Source organism: Clupea harengus, chromosome 5 (assembly GCF_900700415.2).
Source record: "Clupea harengus chromosome 5, Ch_v2.0.2, whole genome shotgun sequence".
Taxonomy (NCBI): domain Eukaryota; kingdom Metazoa; phylum Chordata; class Actinopteri; order Clupeiformes; family Clupeidae; genus Clupea; species Clupea harengus.
In genome coordinates this window covers 20,656,435-20,677,511 of record NC_045156.1, presented here as the reverse complement: position 1 = coordinate 20,677,511, position 21,077 = coordinate 20,656,435, and the positions used below count along the sequence as shown (strand labels likewise).

General features: G+C 42.5%; 1 protein-coding gene across 1 annotated transcript in view; it reads right to left on the bottom strand.

Moving 5' to 3' along the window:
• Positions 1-21,077, bottom strand: part of kcnb1 (potassium voltage-gated channel, Shab-related subfamily, member 1) — a 32,216-nt gene that overhangs the window by 6,764 nt on the left and 4,375 nt on the right. The window lies entirely within an intron of this gene.

Sequence of the window (21,077 nt, the reverse complement as noted above, 5' to 3'; positions counted from 1 at the left end):
GCAGTTTATTCCATAACAACACAGTAACGTTAACGTGAAATAATCTATTATGACCACAGACACACACACACACCATATGCTCCTTCTAGTAGTAAAAGAGTAAAGAGTTTAAAAGGAGACAAGAAGGTACTGATTAAGGTGGGTGTATGGCAACAGACTGCAGCTCCTTTAACACCAGGCCTGTGAACAGCTGCCATAGCAGGTAGCTAGTAAGGAGCTGAACCCAAGCAGAACACCAGTAGCCATGGTAACGTAATGCAGCAGGCTGGGTGCTTCTTTCTCTGAGGCAGTGCATATGCAAATGTGAGAGGACAGCAAGAGAAAGACACGTGGAGAGAGAGAGAGAGAGGGAACATCAAAGGAGCAGAATAGGTTAATGCGTGTGCAGTATACACTATTAAATATGCTTACATGTTTGAGAGTATGAGTTTGTGTTTGCATGTAACAGTAGGAAATCTAAGAACTGTATATTTTGGGTTAATAAACCAGATGCTTAACATGTGTGTAGGGGTAGCTATGCTTGGATGCATGCATATGTACAGCCAGGGAAACAGGAAGCTGTAACATATTCACCTTATACAGTGAATTAGCAGATGCTTTTATCCAAAGCGGCTTACAGTGCAGTTAAGGGGTAAGTTCTACCAGTATTTGCCTAGAAATCAAACTCATGACTGACTGTTCTTGGCACCTTGCTCTACTAGATGAGTTACAGACACACTGCTATTTCTACTGATACCTCAGTTCCATTGTAAATGATTATTTCCCGTTATAATGTTGCTGACCAACTTCATTTGTTGGGGGAAAAAAATACTTTCAGTTTGCTATTCAACAAAGATTCACCAAGCTCTCAACATACTTGTCAGCTAAGTAACTAACTCTCTTCTTTTAACTCTGAATTAGACCATACCATAACTTTACATTATACCCCAAAAAAACTATTTCCATTATCCATTATAAAAGTGTTACAGATACAGATACAGCTACATCGTTGATTGTCTCTGGTGAAACATCCAGTTAAAGTTGGCCCTTTTCCATGAGCTCACATTACATTAACTTATCAGCCCTGAGTGCCTCAATACTGGCCTCAATAATGCCATAATGCAGCAACAAAACCATCGTGCCTCAACAACCATAGGGTGGGGCAGGAGACTGAGGATGATAAAACTGCAAGGGCCCAACATACATCACTTTAGATCACTTGTCCCATCACTAAAAAACACTTGTCCCCTTCCCAGTTTGTAACTGACATCCTAAAGTCATTACTTTACGTATATCAAACACTTGAACCATACACCTTGGCCCATTACACTTGAGTTGAGTTATATTCCTTGAACAGGTATATAACTTCATATAACTGTACCCACACTGTCTTTAGCATACCACCCAAGGTATCTTAATAGACAGAGAGGACAGAGAGGCAGGGGGACAGGGAAAACAAGTACTGTAGGACAATCAAATTTCATGAACAGAGAAGAGCATTACTGTTAGTGATGAAATGTTATGTATATTGTAATGTATTATAATATATTAAGATATTTCTTTGTTTATATGGTACTCAGTATATCAAGCTTTACCCAGCCAAAATACAGTATATCTCAAGCTCGTCTACTACTGAGTGATACGGTTACATATGTGAACTGATCTCTTACAGACATCAGTTTAAACTATTTGATTAGAGAGGAAGGTGAACTTATGATGTTTCTATAGCTTAGGGTTGTACAGTTTGTGTAATGAAGACAGTCATGTTGCAGCTGCCATGGTTTCATAGTATTTACATTTACAGTATTTGAGCATTGCTGGGTATTACAGTGTCATGGCTGCTGTTTGTGTTCTTGTCTGTTGTGTTTGTGTGCCTGTCTGTTGTGTCTGTTTTTTTGTTGTGTTTGTGTGCTTGTCTGTTGTGTCAGTGGGCTTGTCGTGTTTGTGTGCTTGTCTGTTGTGTCTGGGTGCTTGTTGTGTTTGTGTGCTTGTCTGTTGTGTTTGTGTGCTTGTCTGTTGTGTTTGTGTGCTTGTCTTTTGTGTCAGTGTGCTTGTCTGTTGTGTTTGTGTGCTTGTCTTTTGTGTCAGTGGGCTTGTCGTGTTTGTGTGCTTGTCTGTTGTGTCTGGGTGCTTGTTGTGTTTGTGTGCTTGTCTGTTGTGTTTGTGTGCTTGTCTGTTGTGTTTGTGTGCTTGTCTTTTGTGTCAGTGTGCTTGTCTGTTGTGTTTGTGTGCTTGTCTTTTGTGTCTGTGTGCTTGTCGTGTTTGTGTGCTTGTCTGTTGTGTCTCTTTGCTTGTCTGTTGTATTTGTGTGCTTGTCTGTTGTGTCAGTGTGCTTGTCTGTTGTGTTTGTGTGCTTGTATGTTGTGTCTGTTTGCTTGTCTGTTGTGTTTGTGTGCTTGTCTGTTGTGTTTGTGTGCTTGTCTGTTGTGTTTGTGTGCTTGTCTGTTGTGTCAGTGGGCTTGTCTGTTGTGTTTGTGTGCTTGTATGTTGTGTCTGTGGGCTTGTCTGTTGTGTCTGTGTGCATTTCTGTTGTGTTCGTGTGCTTGTCTGTTGCGTTTGTGTGTACATAGTTAACTGCACTGTGGATTACAGCAGTGATGTGATCCCTCCTGATCCTCCCTGCTGTGGGATTGGTGAAGGGAGGACATCATCAGATGTCTGCTTAGTCAAGCAGAGCAGTGTCCAACCCATCTTCACAAAGGTTAAAGGTGCAGCTTAAACATGAGTTGTACAACAGGATTTTAGGAGTTATTTTCTTCCCTTTTAATTAGCACAGAGGCAAAACATTTTACAATCCAACAGAAGGGAAATTTTGACCGCAGTGTTACAAAACAGGTTTGAACCCAACATGGTAAAGGACATTCTGCCACATGGATATGCAAACACACAAGCGCACACACACACACACACACACACACACACACACACACACACACACACACACACACACACACACACACACACACACACACACACACACACACACACACACAGCTCTGTACACTGTATGGTGAGACAGAGGGAGAAAGAGAGCGGAAACAAACATGAGTGGCGTGACACACCAAATTTTCTCCATAACAACCCTGTGGCGTGAGATGGCTATCCTGCCAGTCACCCAGTTGCCCCATCAAGCACCAATCAGGATGGCTGAACACTGTTGCCATAGCTACACAGCAGATGTTTACAATGATAGTGTCTCTTCATCCATCCCCAAACCAACCACCTCTCACTCCCCTGTTGTTACACTAGATTGCTGTGCCTCAGGTAGCTAGTAAAAAAAAGGGTCAAGTCGCAATTAAATAGTTGTCACCATCACCAAAACAATCACAGCAGGTGACTGTCAACATGATTGCTATCTGTAAACATGGTAAACAAGTGAAGTGAACGTATAATGAGTTAGCTTTAAAAAAAAGTAAGTGCTACTTTTTTGAATGGTTAAGATTTCTGGCTCTCCATTTAAATATCAACAGCTGCGTGCGTGTGTGTGCGTGCGTGTGTGTGCGTGAGTGTGTGTTCGTGTGTGTGTGTGAGCGAGAGAGAGAGCCAGAGCCAGAGAGAGCATGTGTGTATATATGGTCTGAGAAAACAAACTGACTGACTGCGGTGCCCACCTGAGCTCTATAATCAGTAACTAAGATTTCCTAAGTTTGGTATGTACCAATCAGAAACCTTCCCTTGAGCAATTCCTGTCTGTCAGTTATGTAGCATATGCCCTGCACACTGAAGGGAAGAGGTGAATTCTAATGGTGGAATATCTGGTTAATGTTAGCAAAGCTGAAATCGTCAGAATCTTTATCTGGAGGAATATGTGTGCCTAGTCGGTGTGTATGTGTGTAGTGTAAATGTGGTAAACTGAGGATGCTGTCCACTATTCTGGCAAAAAGTTGTTGATGTTTGAGCTCAGTAGCAAATCAAATGACCCCCCTGACAAAATAGTGTATTGGATTACAGTCCCAGACTGGACCTTTAATATTATGCAAAGTATATATTTTACAAAGTGACTGGAGAGAATGTGACAAGCAGGAACAGAGCATCGGATTACACTTGACACACAAAGGTCAGAGGTCCATTTGGTTCTGATGCAGAAGTTCAGAACAATACAAGACACTGTCCTCTCTCATCTTCCTCTCCTGCTCCCTTTATAATTATATTATTATTATTATTATTATTATTATTATTATTATTACCATGAGGTGTTGCTACCATACAAAGATAAACTCAGAAAAGCACAGTGCTAGAGGGAAATATGTGGAATGATCATTAGCAACCAGTGAATTAGGAGTGATGGCTGTCTCCACCATCAGACTGAGATGGACTGGGAGGTCACACACAAAGCTGGCGATGGGGTGGGGGCTGTTTCATGAGAATTATTAGCAAAGCAGATATGCTACAGTGCACTGTAAACATTATTTTGTTATGATAGCATACAAAGTACCTGTACTGATGTGGTAATGGTGCCAGTCAGAGACCATTAGCGGCAGTTACTGCAAAAATATGGGCAAATCTGTGAAATGATATTCCCTTGTATGCTTGTATGTCAGTGTGTCAGTGTGTACATATGTAAGGGTATGTTGGTTCATATGTATGGTATGTTGGTTCATCTTGTGTTGTTACATGTACATTGCAGGACATAATAGTTCCGTTCACTACCATCCCACAATGCACTGGTCAAAAGGGGAGTTCATATTATCAGGAATATGAGTGTAGACAACTCCAATACTACACAACTTTTCATTGGTCAGTAGGCCAGTTGTCCTCTCGGGTGTTTACACTGAGGTTTGTGTAAATGTGCATAAGCATATCGATAAAGATATATGACACTGTATTCCCTCTAACAGCTAGCTAGTGTGTGTGTGTGTGTGTGTGTGTGTGCGTGAAGGGTGTGAGGGTTGTGGAAGAGTGAAAGTGATGTGGCTCTTACACCCCACTGTGACAGAAGCCAGACACTGAAGGAGTAAAAAAACAAAACAAAAAAAACAAGCTCCATCAGCTCCCATGTTAGCTCCTCAGACGACCTTCCCTAGCAGGGGGTCATCTGACCGCCTCAATGAACATCAAAACCTCAGCCAAACAAACACAAACACAAACTCACTGAGCTGCCCATTATCTGTCACTGAAACTCCTGCTGCCATGATCAACGGAGAGCAGGCACGCTCAAATTTCTTCAGCAGCTTCGGTCTGGAGAGTGCCAGGGTACGAACTACAATGAACAGAGACTCCACAAAAACCTTAGAGGTTCAGTCCTTCACTATAAGCCATTAGACTTCTGTCAAATTCAACACATTTCTCAACACTTTCTTTTTTTGTCCCTTTTGTGTGTGTGTGTGTGTGTGTGTGTGTGTGTGTGTGTGTGTGTGTGTGTGTGTAAGCGCGCTCAAAAAGGTGTTTGTGCACCATCCCAGGTCTGGAAATGGGAAACAAAGAAAGTGGCTCGATCTGAGTCATATATAATTACAGCCAATCAACACATTGCTTCAGGACCATGGAAGGGAAGGGTGTAATTGATTGGCCGTGGAGCTCAATTTGTGGAATTTGCCCTGAATACCATGTTTAGCTCTTCTCAATCAAACTGCTATTTCACCAATTGGACCCTTGGCATAGAAGCAGTTATCACTCAGTTTCCTTAGCTGAAAGCACTGTTCCCAAAGTCAGTTGATATTGGTTGAGGGTTGGTTGAGAAGTGATTAATACAATTTATGGACCACTAAAAAATTTTATTTCGTTTTGTAATATATTAAAGCAAATTCAGCGACAGCGTACCAATATGATCATGGTTTCATGATAGATGCTCTATTCCATTCGTGCCACTCTCCACCAGCCCAACTACATTATTTGTGATAATGGCAAATACATGACTGGAATTGGTTTCATGTTGAACACATTTTCATATGTCACCTGTCACCTCCATTACACATGATTAGGTACCTGACTATGCCCTCTCTCCCTCTCTCTTCAGTCTCTTTAACCCTCCTCTTGCCTGGTCTGAGACTAACAGATATGGTGTCATCCAGACAGCACTGCCTCCCTATGGAATCATGAAACTTCTTAGCTGAAAACAGACTTTATTGCCTGTAGTGTTAATGGCTTGTAAAGTCAATTGTGTAACACTTGTTGCAGCACTAATCATTTATGGGCTGTATCCTGTCAAACAAGCTATGTAGATAATTGCTTACATCTACTCTATCTTCATGATGACTGTGCATTTGATAGTTTTGGTAGTAATACACTGTTGCCCTACAGAAGCTGAAACCACTAGCCTTCCAATAGTGAAATTGTGGAATGGAATATTCTATTTAGTTTGAAAAACAAAAAAAACAGACACTGGAAAAAATACCATGATATTATTCTATTTTACAGTTGCAGTTGCAAGTGACAAGTGTCTACAGAATACTGTAACTATACCTATAACTATAACAGCTAGTCTGAATCATAACCTAAGCATTGGCTGTTGATCCCAAATACGTTGTCACCTATTCATGACCTCATTGTTATTACGATCTTGACCCCAGATGCTCGAAGATGCTCAGACATGACAGAACTTGGTCATTTGCTGGTAGACTGGATGTCCATCATTGTTCACACTTATTTTTGTCTGAATCATCTCAACTGCATTTGAGCCGTCATGAGCTCTGAAACATTAGTTTCGTCATATTCTTTAGTGACGCTCTACTGGCCAATTATCATTTGACATGACTCCTGTAATCTACACTGACAAACAATGTCAATGGACCATTAATTAAACTAAGATGATGACTGGTAGGGCTTCTCTCTGTGATATTTAGGATTCCTCCGTCAGGAGGAACCCTATTGTTTTTGTAGGTATTATTATTATTCTTGTACCATGGGAGTCAATGGCAGCCCCTAGAACCGTATGGTAACTTTTTCTGAAATTTGGCACACTCATTAAGGACAGTCCCTTCTTTACTCACACCAAGTTTCATGTCTCCCATTAGACCACGCTAGTGCCACTAACGGGTCAAAGTTGGACTTTTGTTAACACTGTAACTTTTGAACCGTTTAACCGATTTTCAAAAATGAGGTACCATTGGATTCCTTGGATAAAGACGAATTCGACGTTCAATGGCGACAATTTTCGGTTGTATAGATTTTCTGTTATTCCCGGTTTTATCAAAAAACCTTTGAAAGCCTACTCCTCCTACAATTTTGGTCAAATCTTCTTCAAAATCACTAGAGATGATCTTCAGACCAAGCCTCACAAAACGTATTCATAGAATTTTGATCCTCACAACCGTTTGTCCGGTACAGCCACTCAAATTCAGCAGAAAAGCCGCCAAACAGGAAGTGAAGTAATATCTATGCAAATCTTTGACATATAAACCTGAGCGTCAGTGGTACAGGGGTAGAGAAGTTGTTTATTAGTCAGAAGGTTGTTAGTTCAATTCCCTGTCAAAGCGTCCTTTAGCAAGACACTTCTTTCTTTCCCTTCTTCACTCTTATTTCCTCTATTCTTTCCTTCTTCCACTCTTCTTTCCTTCTTTTACTCTTCTTTCCAAAATTGTGAAGAATATACATTTTCCCCTGGTTTCGCAATCTTTGGAGGAATCCGCATCGCTGCTTGCAGCTATATTTCAGTTTGAATCAGAAGAATCAGATTCAGCTTGACTAAATATGCTGCACAGTCTATGGATCGATTGCCCTGAAGAACTAAGCCCACAGGCCCCGGTCTTAGGCTCTTTAGACACGGCCTTGAGTACTTTCACAGGTCCTATCGTGCTGTTGATTGTAGACACAACCTTGAGTACTTTCACAGGTCCTATTGTGCTGTTGATTGTAGACACAACCTTGAGTACTTTCACAGGTCCTATCGTGCTGTTGATTGTAGACACAACCTTGAGTACTTTCACAGGTCCTATTGTGCTGTTGATTGTAGACACAACCTTGAGTACTTTCACAGGTCCTATCGTGCTGTTGATTGTAGACACAACCTTGAGTACTTTCACAGGTCCTATTGTGCTGTTGATTGTAGACACAACCTTGAGTACTTTCACAGGTCCTATCGTGCTGTTGATTGTAGACACAACCTTGAGTACTTTCACAGGTCCTATTGTGCTGTTGATTGTAGACACAACCTTGAGTACTTTCACAGGTCCTATCGTGCTGTTGATTGTAGACACAACCTTGAGTACTTTCACAGGTCCTATCGTGCTGTTGATTGTAGACACAACCTTGAGTACTTTCAAAGGTCCTATCGTGCTGTTGATTGTAGACACAGCCTTGAGTACTTTCACAGGTCCTATTGTGCTGTTGATTCTAGAGATTTATAATCTCTCATACTCGCAACATGTCATTAGCCATAGCTACCATCAGCTAATATGATATAATGTTACAGTTGGGACACTAGGACACTAATGACCCCATGCATTGCCATATCACATGCTTACATACAATTGGTCCTAGGCTGAGGCCTGGTAGACTAGGTGGAGGCCACTGGTGGAGCTTATGCCCAGCGACAGCATCATATTAGCACGGCACTCATCCTGACAGCACCTCTCCCAGGGACAGGGTTTCCATGGAGACAGGAGAATACCATGTCTTTGCCATTTGTCACAGGAGGATGCCATGGCAAGTAGAGGTGGGTAGAGTATTAAAACACTGTATGTGATTAAGAGGAATGGTAACTCAACTGACACAGTGCATATGTTTTTTTTTGTAAGATAAATAAAAAAATAATAATTCTAAATATTGTCTTTGATCAGAGAGATACGTAAACACGTGGGACAATATTTTCGTCATAGGACATGGACCTCTGTGAAGTTTCACTAGCATAGCACATTCTCAAGTCATCCATGGAAAATGTCTGTTTATCTGCCAGATTTAAATTCCCCTCCCATCTGTGCTAAACAAACACACACACACACACACACACACACACACACACACACACACACACAAACACACACACACACACACACAACCATGAAGCCAGTGTGTCCGCATGTCGTCAAGCTGGCCAGATGACCTGATACAAAACCATTTGGTGGACTTGTATCCTGCCATCCTGCTTGATAATTCATGACCCTAAGATGAGCAGGAGATTCCTGTCTTACAGGGGGCTATATTTAAACCCCGTGGCCCATGCCAGGGTTATTTATAGCTGCAGTCAAAGGGTCTGTCTCCATACACCTCTCTAACTTCCCCCCTCTCTCTATCTAGCTATCCTGTTCTCTCTCTCTCTGACACACACACACGCACACACTCAATTTTTCTACCCCCCTCATAATAAGACTGCTGTCTCAGCAGTTATGGATTTTAAGGATCTAGTTTATTCACACCCCACCTGTTGAAGGTACATAAGCCCACAAGGCACAAACAGTGCCAACACAGCAAAAGCTCAACTTCACATTTTTGTTTTCCATACAAGGACTTGAAGAGATTAAATGAGTAGCACAGATTCAATTTAGGATGTATGTTTAGATGTGTATATGAATAGAATAGAATAGAATAGACTTTATTTGTCATTGTGCATTAGATACACAACAAAATTTGTTTGTGCAACCACTAAAAAAAGTGCAGTTGTGCTGGGTGGAGGGTATGAGGGTTGTGTGATTATTTAGTTCTGTGATGGCCCTGGGGATAAAACTGTTCTGCAGTCTGGAGGTGCGGGCTGTAGTGGCCCGGTAGCGCCTGCCAGAGGGTAGCAGGGTGAAGAGATGGTTTGCGGGGTGAGTCTCATCCTTCAAAATACTGTATGTATGTACATAGTGAGGTGGGTAGATATAAATGTATGTACATAACCATATTCTTATTTGTCTAACGTAGATCTTGAGAAATACATGACTATGCAGCAACACCAAGTCTTCAAATGCTAGACCCGAAAAATAACAACACAACAATAACTACAGACTTCTCATCCGAGATCATAGGTCTTGGAACCTTAAAGACTGTAAGCATGATCATTGTTGATGACTACATCCCACACCGAGATCTCCATCAGAGGGTGAAGTCTGCTATGGATGCCTTCTCATGTCCAGATGGCAAAGTGCAGGCATCTGGGATGCAGACAGACCAGCAGACAGACAGATTAGCAGACTGAGAAACAGACAGAGAGACAGACACACAAGCTAACCGGTGCACCAGCACACAGTCTGAATCACATGAGTTGAGGCATCTGATGGAAGAAAAATAGATACAGGAAAAGAGGCAACACCAGGACAGAAGAGCGCCTTGGAGACACATAAATGCACTCAGACGTGCAGACACACCCCGCAGACAGACAAACACCTCACACACACACAAACCAACAGCTGAGGACTTGAGTCCATTTGCAGTCTTCTTGCAGGTCAGGCATGGTGACGCACAAACACACCCCAGCCCTGCGGAACACACTCACTGTCACTTCACACTTCAATCTCACGGATTTGCTCTCTCTTCTCGTGCATCTTGTGCACTAACGAAACACACACAGAAACAGCACATATATCCTTAAGTACTCACACACATATACAGAAAACACAAAAATATGTGTGCATAAAAGAATCAGTGATGATGGTATTTAGAAGATAAAATGGCTATTAAATTAAAATAGGGAGATGAAACTAATGCATACACACACTAAACCACAAATGTATGCATAGACAAATATATCTTGTCATGGGCAGAGACACAATGACACACATTAACACACACACACACACACACACACACACACTCTAATCTTCAGAAAGACAGCTGCGTGTCCAAGCATCACAGAAGTCACTGTTGCTATGGAGACAATGATGGCGGGCTTTGTAGCAGTGCTGAGATTGCACAGAAAAGAGCAGTCTATGTGTGTACGTGTGTGTGTGCATTCATGTGTGTATTTGTGTGAGCAAGTGAGAGTGTATGCATACCTGAATTTGCAGTGTTTGTGTGTGCCTTAGACCATGTAAGAAGGACTGAAGGTATTTCATCTTTATTCACAAAAACAAGCGTGTTTCCCGGGCTTCCTCTCCTGTGGTGTACAATTCATATGAAAGAGGAAACCGTTTCATATTTAATCTGAATAAATACAGTTGACCTTTTCTTTGTCTTTCTGTTCTATAAGACCAGCAATGGTCTTGATGAACAACGCTGATAAGACTCCATCTCAGGTGGCACCTGATGGTCTTCTATCTTTTTTCTCCAAATCACCACTTCAGAGATAGGTCAACCCCCAATGGTAAAGCAACAACACACTTTCAAGAGCCTCAAAGCTTCTGGGAGGCTTAAAAGGTGCAAGATGGATGGTGGCGGGGCAATAATATGTGACCCACCTCTGCTCCAGTGTGTCTCTTTCTGAGGTTCCAACTAGGACAAGGCCACTGAGAATAGCGCCAATGCTTTTTTCAGCCCTTCCCAATAACACCAACCTTCACACTATCACACCCTCATTCAACAGGAAACCAAATTAATTGAGCACTGTGCCAAATCCATTGGCATCCAGGGTGAAAACAGTCGAAGGAAATCCCAGGTGAGTAAGAGCCAGACACGGTCACACATTATAAAGAAAGTCTCCCAGGAGACAGGACATCACAAGGACAGATTCAAGAGGCAGGGAGCAAAACATGCTTCTTTACCTTAAAGAGACAGTACACAACAATTTGCCACTTTTTGTAAAGTATGTTATAGGTAACTGGTTTTGTTTTTCGACCAAAACTCCTTGCTGCTGCTTTAAGGCGAACAATTTATTATCCGAATAAAAGTTCCAAGAGAGAGAAATACGATGTACGAAGTACAATGTGATACTAATGTGGTTTGAAAGAAAATTCAGCAGGCTGGTTTGAGAAACTAACTATCAAAGCCACAATATGGTATAGATGCAACATTTTGGAGAGGCCACGGAAAGAGATTACACAGCACTTTTTTGATGATACAATTCACCCTCTGGGGACCTTACTGTTTGGAGCCAGAGGGCCAGAGTGAAATAGAGTCAGTAGATTTATAGTGTAATCCGACACCACAGTATGTAGGAGCATAGCACTGAAATCAGAGCTGAGCTGCCTAGTCACTACATCCTCATTGACACTGAATCACTCTTGGTAATGAGTGACTGTCTTTAGTCAGTCTTGTGTGTGGAAGGCTGGGCTGTGGGTATCTTGACTTTAATTTGTCATCAAAGTCCTTACTTAGCCCACTGATTCTCTCAGAGAGATTAAAACGCAGTCACTTTTCCCCCAGAGAGTGAGAGAGGTCATACCATTCCTAAGTGCCTTCAGCATTATGTGGTTTATGGGTATTTGTCCCAGTGTCAATAATTTGTTTTTAATCATGCCGCTTATTTCCCAATTGGTTTGACGTCAACATCCCCCAAAGCCAACACTACAAAGCCTCAGCCCTACCTGTAGAAGTATGCTGCACCACTGGTTTTGCTGAATATCTTTTTTTTTTAAGATTTGTTTTTGGGCTTTTTATGCCTTTAATTGATAGATTAGTGAAGAGTGGGACAGAGAATTAGAGGGAGAAGAAGTGGGGAGTGGACAGGAGAAATTACATGGAAATTACATGGAGAAATACGTGTCCTCCATGGGCGTCAAGCCCGAATGTGGTCGGGGCTACTGTTTGCGCCACAGTGCCCCCCTTTGCTGAATATCTTGAGGTCTAAATCTACAACCCCACACCATACACACACACAACTGCTTTCATCACTGACCCAAATAAAACCTTCTTCTCAGTGTTGTCCACTTCTGCCTTGGACTTCTCTTGTTCTGTGCACGTCTGCTTTGATGGTTATGGTTCAATGAACTTCTGACTCCTTACAGCTACATGTTGCAAAAGACTGGTGAAATTCAAGGTTAGATTTGTGGTGCTTATTTTTTTAGCACGTTTACTTTGATCAGTTGTTTGCTTGTGTTGTGTTGTGTTGTGTTTGCTTATGTCACTGTTGTCACAAAAGCCTTTTCCAAAAAATATGTAAACTGCTAAGCCTGCTAAAACTTTGCTGCTAATACTGAAGTCATTTTTTTTATTTAAAATCAATTACAGTCTGACACACAAACACACACACACACACTCAAACACGCACATACAGTTTTCTCCATTATTGCAGCCTTTAATATCGGCCCTTTGCAGGAAAGTTCTCATTAATGCACGCGGCTGCTGCCTCAATGCGAGCATGACATCATGTTCCTCTGTGATACCGCGAGCCGGCAGAAAACACACTTTGATCGCCTCCTCTTAAGATTAGCCCTCTCTAGCAAGGAGGGACTTCTTCTGAAGTCCTGATTTCATTTCATAATCTCATCCCGACCAAGAGAATAAGGAATCCAAATTGGGTGCCCTTTTTTCTTTTTTTTTCAGATGGTGGCAATTTCGAAGCAAATGGCAAATGCTGGTGCCCTGAACTCTGATTCACCCGTAATCATCATCTCCACCCAGTGGGTGAGCCAACGCTCAGTCCTCTCAATCTGGCCTGTAACCTCACTCATCCTCATAATCCACTCAGTCCAGACGTATTGTGCCGTGTGGATGGAGGCGATACACAGGGTGCTGTATACACATCCACATTCCATTACAAGATGATAACAGCTTCATTATCGTCTCATAATTGCATGTTTATTGTGTCGCGAGCATTGAGAGCGGGCTTGCTCTGGTTCACCCAACTCTATTAAGGGGACAATAGTACAGTGTATGCCCACTGAAATTAATATGTCAACAGAAAACATACAGCGATGCTCATCTAGACTAATGCTGTCTTGACTGGGGTTGATATGGGATTAGTTAGAACAGATGAGAAGCAATAGAAACGAACTCAATGCAACTTCAATGTTTCCCTTTAATTACAGTGAATTGACACCACGGAACAGCTGCATGAAATCAAAGTAAACAATAATATGTGTCGTCACCTCTTACACAAATTGTGATGTATTTACTGCATTAGTTCAAGAAAGAAAGGGCATAGTTAAGTGCTGTCGTAATGTATGCCTCCTCGTATAGGATACATCCTTATGTGGGAGAGGGATGCGAGGAGCAGAGGGCAAAGTGATGTGTATTTATAGTTTCCTCCCGGGGGTCCCTGAGATGGGAGGCTCAGCGTCACTAACAGACAGGTGAGAGGAGAGGGCCACCAGGTCACCGGAAACAGCCGACGAGTCACGGGGGAGGTTGTCAGGTGGCGTGTGGTTTTAAGGAAGCCTACAGCATTTGCACAGGGAGTATCAGGGGAAAACTGCCCATTTTAGAGCAGTGGATTGTGGGTCTGATAGAAGAAGTAAGGTGGGTAAGGAAATGGCACAGAGTCTACACACTCTCCATCACTGAAGCACTGGGTCTATCGCCCAAGAAACAGATGTACTTCTCCATGGTAACAGCGGTGACTGTTCTTGGAAGTGAACTGGAATGTGCTGATTAAATCTAAAGAACACTCAACCTCACAGAGTTAGAGAGCACAGGATTGTTAGTCCATTGTGTGTGCGCACAGGCCTGATTACATGTTCACAAATGGCAAATCTATGTTCTATAGAGCAATGAAACAGAAAAAGTCCAACTGGTAGGTGATGGTGCAAACGTATTGCAGAAAATATGATCAAACATCTTGTGGAACCCTGAGAGAGAGAGAGAGAGAGAGAGAGAGAGAGAGAGAGAGAGAGAGAGAGAGAGAGCTGTATATCAGTATGGAGAAATGGTAATAAAACAAATCGGGTTTGTGCCAGCCAATCCTGTTGAGAATACTGGAGGAATGAGGGATAGTGTGGGTGAAGCCCCATAAAGCCATTTTAAAGAGCCATCCTATATGCACTCTCCAAGAGGAAAAAGGCAGGCTGTTTCAAATTACTTACAGCACTCCATTTGGTGCAGTTCAATCTGTTCAGCCATGCATCTCTGCAGGCCTGTAAGATGTGGTACTCAGGAGGGGCTGCTGGATCGATGATCGTCTACGCACGCCTGCAAGATTGTAAGCTATTTCTGAAGAGCGGATGTGACCAGGTGCAAGTCATGTGAATTGGTTCAATAACACAATACTCACTCTCATAATAATAATAATAATAATAATAATAATAATAATACAATTTAGTTAATGGCACCTTTCATGGCACTCAAGGACACCTTCCATCACATAAGATCAACAATAAAACATACTGATGGAACAACTCAATGGCTTGTCTTTGGTGTCTTAATGTTTATTAACCACACACAGTATTCAGGACTGATACGGAATGGGCAGGATGGCAGGGAACTTCTCCGCAGACACAACGCACAGGGCAAGGGAAGACAAAGACGCTAATACAGTAACATTGACATGGAACACATTACACAAGAACTACATGACATGCACTCACAGAAGCACAACAACACCCTAGCATGCTACACAACGTCTCTCAAGTGCTGGGGAAGTTGTTGCTTACACTGAGTGCCCCTGGGATGCTGCAGCTGCTTGTTGAGAAGGGACGGTGTAGGCGGGCACAGTTTTTGTCTCTCTGTCCCCGTCTGAGTGAGCCAGGGGCAAGTAGGGTGTTAGTCTGTCTCGGTGGAGAACCACCGATCGCTGTCGCCTAACTAGCTGTACCTTATACACAACATTAGACAGTTTCGCTAACACAGTACATGGCCCGACCCACTGGCTTGGGACAATAAACCCATACCTCATCTCCGGGAGCAAAGTCCTTCCTCAGCAGAGGGTATCGTATGTCCACTTCTATCGAGCTCCAGCTGACCCGCCCACCCCCCCAGGCCTGAAGCTCGGAAAAGACAGAATCTTGGCTCTGATCTCGCTGGAGTTGTGAGGGATCGATGAACTCCCGTTTGCTGTCATTGTTGCCTGTTGCCGGAGGCTGGGGAAGACTGCCGCTCACTGCTGAAGGCTGGGGGCTGCTGCAGTTATCACTCTTAAGTCACTATATCGTGAGCCTCACAGCACTGGCAATGCCGGCACTGCTCGTGTTCACACAGAGAGTCTACATTGGTGTGAAGGTCGTACTGGCGAAATGGCTGCAGAGTCTTGTGCCCAGAGATTCTAGCCCAGGCCCAAGTGGCCCCGGTGTCCACTTGGGCCTGGCAGGGTTGACCATGTACAGTCATTCAGAGTGGCCAGAGCAGCCACCCACTGTGCATCGGCCTTGGAGAAGAGGGACTGCAGACTACGTCACTACGATGGTCCACTTTTGTTTCCTTCCGTTCGGTGGTTCTGGCTTTTGGTGCTGGAGCTAGACAATCACGAGCCACATGACCAGGCCCGTCACACCGGGAGCAGTGGTTAGTCCACCACGGTGGCCGACATCTGGATGATGGAGATAATTTCCACTGGCGCACAGCTAGGGCCGTTTCTTCAAGCCATGACGCCACTGCACTAATCTTTGGGAATATGTTCATAGACGTCTTGCACTATCCCCACCATCATCTCCTTGTCTGTCGTTTGCTCTAGGGCTTAAAGCAGCATGCATCAGTGAGCTAGCTGTGTATGGATACGCAGGTCAGTTGGGGGAAGCGCTCTGATGAGCTGGTTATCGGCTGCTACTTTGCGCTGCTCCTGGGTTGGAGACATGGTCAGGTCTAGCCCTCTTGGAATTTTGCTTTTTGGCTGTGCCCCTCCCTGCTCCAGCTGGGTTTTCAGGTCGTCAATGTCTCTTGGTGTGGTCATCTCCTTACCTTCCTTGGCGTGGAGCTTCATCCCACTTCTGACACCCGTGTAATGATGGAGCACCTTGAAGGCTTGACTTTGGCGTCTTGCCGTTTATTAACCACACACAGTATTCAGGACTGATGCAAAAATGGCAGTATTAGCAGGGATCTTATATCAGATACAATGCAGAGTGCAAGGGTAGACAAAGATGATAATACGCATAGAAACTACACCAGGGCATTACACGTACAGTAACACACAGACTAAATGGTAAAAGAATTACGCAATAACACTGACACAGGCAGAGTCTAAATTCAAACATTAATCACAGAAGTAACATTGACATGGAACACACAGAATCACAGGAACTACTTTACATCATGCACACAGAAGCAGAAGCACAGCAACATTCTGGCATGTGTAATTGAATCAGCAGGGGTGTGACATGATCAATGGACTCTGAATGTGCTGCAGAGTTCGGGATGAGTTGGAGTCTGTGAATGAGTTTGTTGGAGACGCCTGCCAGGATTGCATTGCAGTAATGAATGCGTGATGTGATCAGAGCATTGGCTAGGACTAGGATGTTTCACAGATAGAAAAAAAGGCAATGCGGGAGACATCGTTTATATGGCTGGAGAAGGGTACTGTCCAATATGAGGAACTCTGAGGAACTCCATTGTGAACTATGGTGCTTTCTCACCGGTAAGTCTATATTTTAGTGCTGTCAGTTTAACGCGTTATTAACGGCGTTAACGCAAACCCATTTTAACGCCGTAAATTTTTTTATCGCGAGATTAACGCAAATCTTTTTTTTTTTTTTTTTTTTTTTTAGATTTACATTCTTTTTGGCCTCGCAAACTGTGTAGTAGGATAACGTTACGGTTTGAGTGAATGGTGAGCGCGATACGCCGAAATGGATGATAAAAAGCTTCTGAATGGAAAGTTTACTTTTAAAAGTTGTGTTGTGCAAAAGAAGCGAGCTTCACTGTTGTCTGAAAATGTCAACAGGCAGCTGGCTGAAAGCAAAGAAGTAGTAGGCTTACCTTTTATTGGTAACCTAACTGTTACAGTTCATTGTTTCTGAAATAAGAGGCCTGACTGCTATGTTCCCAGCAAACTTGGAAAAAAGAAAATATTAAGCCATAGTTTAACTGCACTATAGGCTGAGTCCTTGTTTACCTGAAATGTGCACTTTATAATTTTATTTTGTACCGCCCTGTTTGGCAATGTTGGTTTTCAATAAAATAAAACATTTGCATAAAGCAAGCCAATCCACTTTTCCATGTTGATAAGGGCATTAAAATAAAATTAAAATGACGGAGAAAAATAAATAAACGAAGGGACATTTAGAATAGATACAAATTTGCGATTAATCGCGATTCATTTTGAGTTAACTATGACATAAATGCGATTAATCGCGATTAAATATTTTAATCGTTTGACAGCACTACTATATTTGTACAAAACGTCCCGTCTGCCAGACAGTGGGCAAACCACTGATAAACAGTGCCACAGACTTCAACGCATGCCAGATGATCCATGAGGAGCTGATGGGGTATAGTATTAAAGTATTAAAGGCAGCACTGATGTCAAGGAGGATGAAGAAGAATCAGATTCAGCAAATTTGGAGTTGACATGGAACTACCTTCTCAAGAATACTCGAGATGAATGGTAAATTGGAAATAGGTCAGTAGCTGTTTAGGTCACTAGAATCTATACCTGTTTTTTTTCCCACAGTTGGTCTGATTATGTCAGCTTTCAATGAAGAGTGAACTAAACCAGTGGACAGGGAGAAGTTGATAATAGAAGTTATCAGGGTACTGATAGAAGGGTTGTGGGGATTGAATCCAGGTGACATTTGGAGGACCTGGACTGATCGTGCATTCAGGCAGCTGGGAATTGAGAAAGTTCCCATTTTGGAACATCCCATTTCTGAGTTGAGAGTTCACATAGTTATATAACGACAACAAACAGGCAATTGTTAGGTAGTGTTAAGTAGGCTATAGCTAGACGGCTAACATTACGTTAGTTACTCAAAAGTAAACTGCGAATTCTCTTTTAATATCACAATCACTTGCACTAATGAGTACGACCTAAATAAACACTGAAGTGATTTATTTGCGTGGCAAACATGTACATTATTTATCTTTCACCACAAAGGCTTCCATGTCAAGTCACGTCAAACCTTCTTCTAGGGGCTCTCAAAAATCTCCCACTTTCCTAGTGGGATGTTCTGAGTTCGACTGCCGCCAAGGTGCAGGAACTTTTCAGGAACAGTTTCTCATGAACGCACCATTAGTAATGACTTCATAAGACACATAAGACAGTGGATGGAAAGTTTCATGGCGCTTGCTGATGGTAAGCCAGTCTGCATGATGTTAACAGAGGCCATCTGCTCATGAATATTACTAATTTATAATAATACAAAAAAGTATTGATTATTAGAAAGGTGATTGTCATCCCACATCCTACACTATGTCAAAGCCACCTCTCTCTTCACAAAGCCACCTTTCTCTTCACAAAACCACCTCTCTCTTCACAAAGCCACCTCTCTCTTCACAAAGCCACACATGTCCTTCACAGCTCCCAGAACCAGGGAGGACTGAATTCGACGCCCTCCAGTTTGAACTACTCTACTGGAATGCTGTTTGGCTGAGGGCTATTTTCCCCTTCATTATTCTTTTAAAATAATTTGGTACTCAGCAGGCATTAAGAACTCAACGATGCGAATCAATTTGCCAATGCACTTAATTAGATGCAATAAAAGAAAAAGCCACATTCTCAAATGAGCACCTGATGAATAAGGGGCTGCCATTAAGCTCGTTAGAAGTGATTGTGCTGCTGAAGTTGTGATGGGAAAGCATCACATCCTCTGTGCTACTGGAGCTGGTGAATGACATCATGACAGACTTGTTAAAGCTTCGGGAAGCATGGGCACTGCAGATGCTACAAAGGCATCCGGGACTGAAAGATCAATGGCTCACTGCCGACATTGGTCATTATCAGTCCATTATTGATTTCAGCAAAGTAAATCAATAATCATGTACAAATGTATCAGTTAAGACACGAGTCCGTGTCTGAGGAACAGTGAATAATACATGCATACAGAGTCTGGCAACCCAGCACTATTTTATGTACTGTATACATAAATATATACACTTTGTACTCACTGTACTCACTACATTCTATGCATCTGCATTACAATATGGTAATATAGGTCCATGTGCATTTTATTACTATATGTCCACAAGCATTTCAATAAAAAAAAGGATGATTGTGGTCTATTTAAACTGGTGGTGCAAAGCGGAACTACATCTCAGGACCAACCTAAACAACAAAACACCAAAGAGTCTCTGTTCCATGCAGATGGAAAAACCCCAGGCTAATTAATTTTCCATTAACCTCTCCACAGGCCTTGCTTCCATATGTAATGCAGAGACCACTTACGGAATATATATGGAATTTCTCATTTGTTGAACACTTAACCCTTACCTTCATCTGATCCCATTTAGTTCCCTGCAACAACTAAACAGAACATGTTTTTCCTCTACCAGGTCATTCACAAACTTTATTCTGTTGTTGACACGTTTATATGGTGGACTAGGTACGCTATCCCATCTTCATAAAAACAGTGCTTGGGTATGACTTTTTAATACATGGTACTCGGACAGAAATGTGTGGCCAAGTCTTATTACAAGAGGGGACCAGGTCATGATGCAGTAGCCATGACTTACTGATGATGCATGGGAAAGAGATCTTTAAGTCGTGGCTATAACTCAGTGACACAAGTGAATGAGATCCAAGCAGCTGCCCTTAGACACTCACAGTGTTGTGTATCCTATTCCCATTGATTTATTTTTCATCAATATGGGATATCACCTCTTATCTTCTATACAGTCATATTTGCCATCTTCTCTAGATGATACAAAACTAATTTAAAGATATGTGTCAGTATATTGCCATCGCTTTAGGATTGTCCGAATTTACTGGCTAATTTCATCTTCATCCCTGTAAATATGACCCAGACCCATGAGACTATGTGCACGGGAAATTGTAATGCAGCGACAGAGGCTTGTCCAAATGTAGAGCAATTTAGACTCTCACTGACAGCATCTGGGGAGTGTGAATGGTGCAGAAGGGATTCCTATATACATCAGAAAGTAAATCGTCCTGCTTAAAGGCCACACATCTGTATGTAAACCCAGTACTGCATCTAGACTACAGACCTGATTGCAAAGAGCAAGTCTCCTACTTGGAGACTATAGATGTGCATATAAGGACTACAGACCTGTTCATAGACCACATGGCTACACACACGCACAAGTTCTGCATACATACCAAAGTACAGACCGGTCTCACTCACGCTAAAGTTATCCACTGACTCTGGAACAGCTACAGCCCATAAGCCTTCTTGCTAGGTGTCTACAGGTGAACATTCAGGGCTGTCTGTGGCACAAGCTCTCTCTCCTTTCTGCAGACAACAAGGCGGATTACAATTCAAGGCTTTTGCCAGGAGTGTCGCTCACAAGGACCTTTCTTTAACATGGTTTTTCTTAATTAGCAA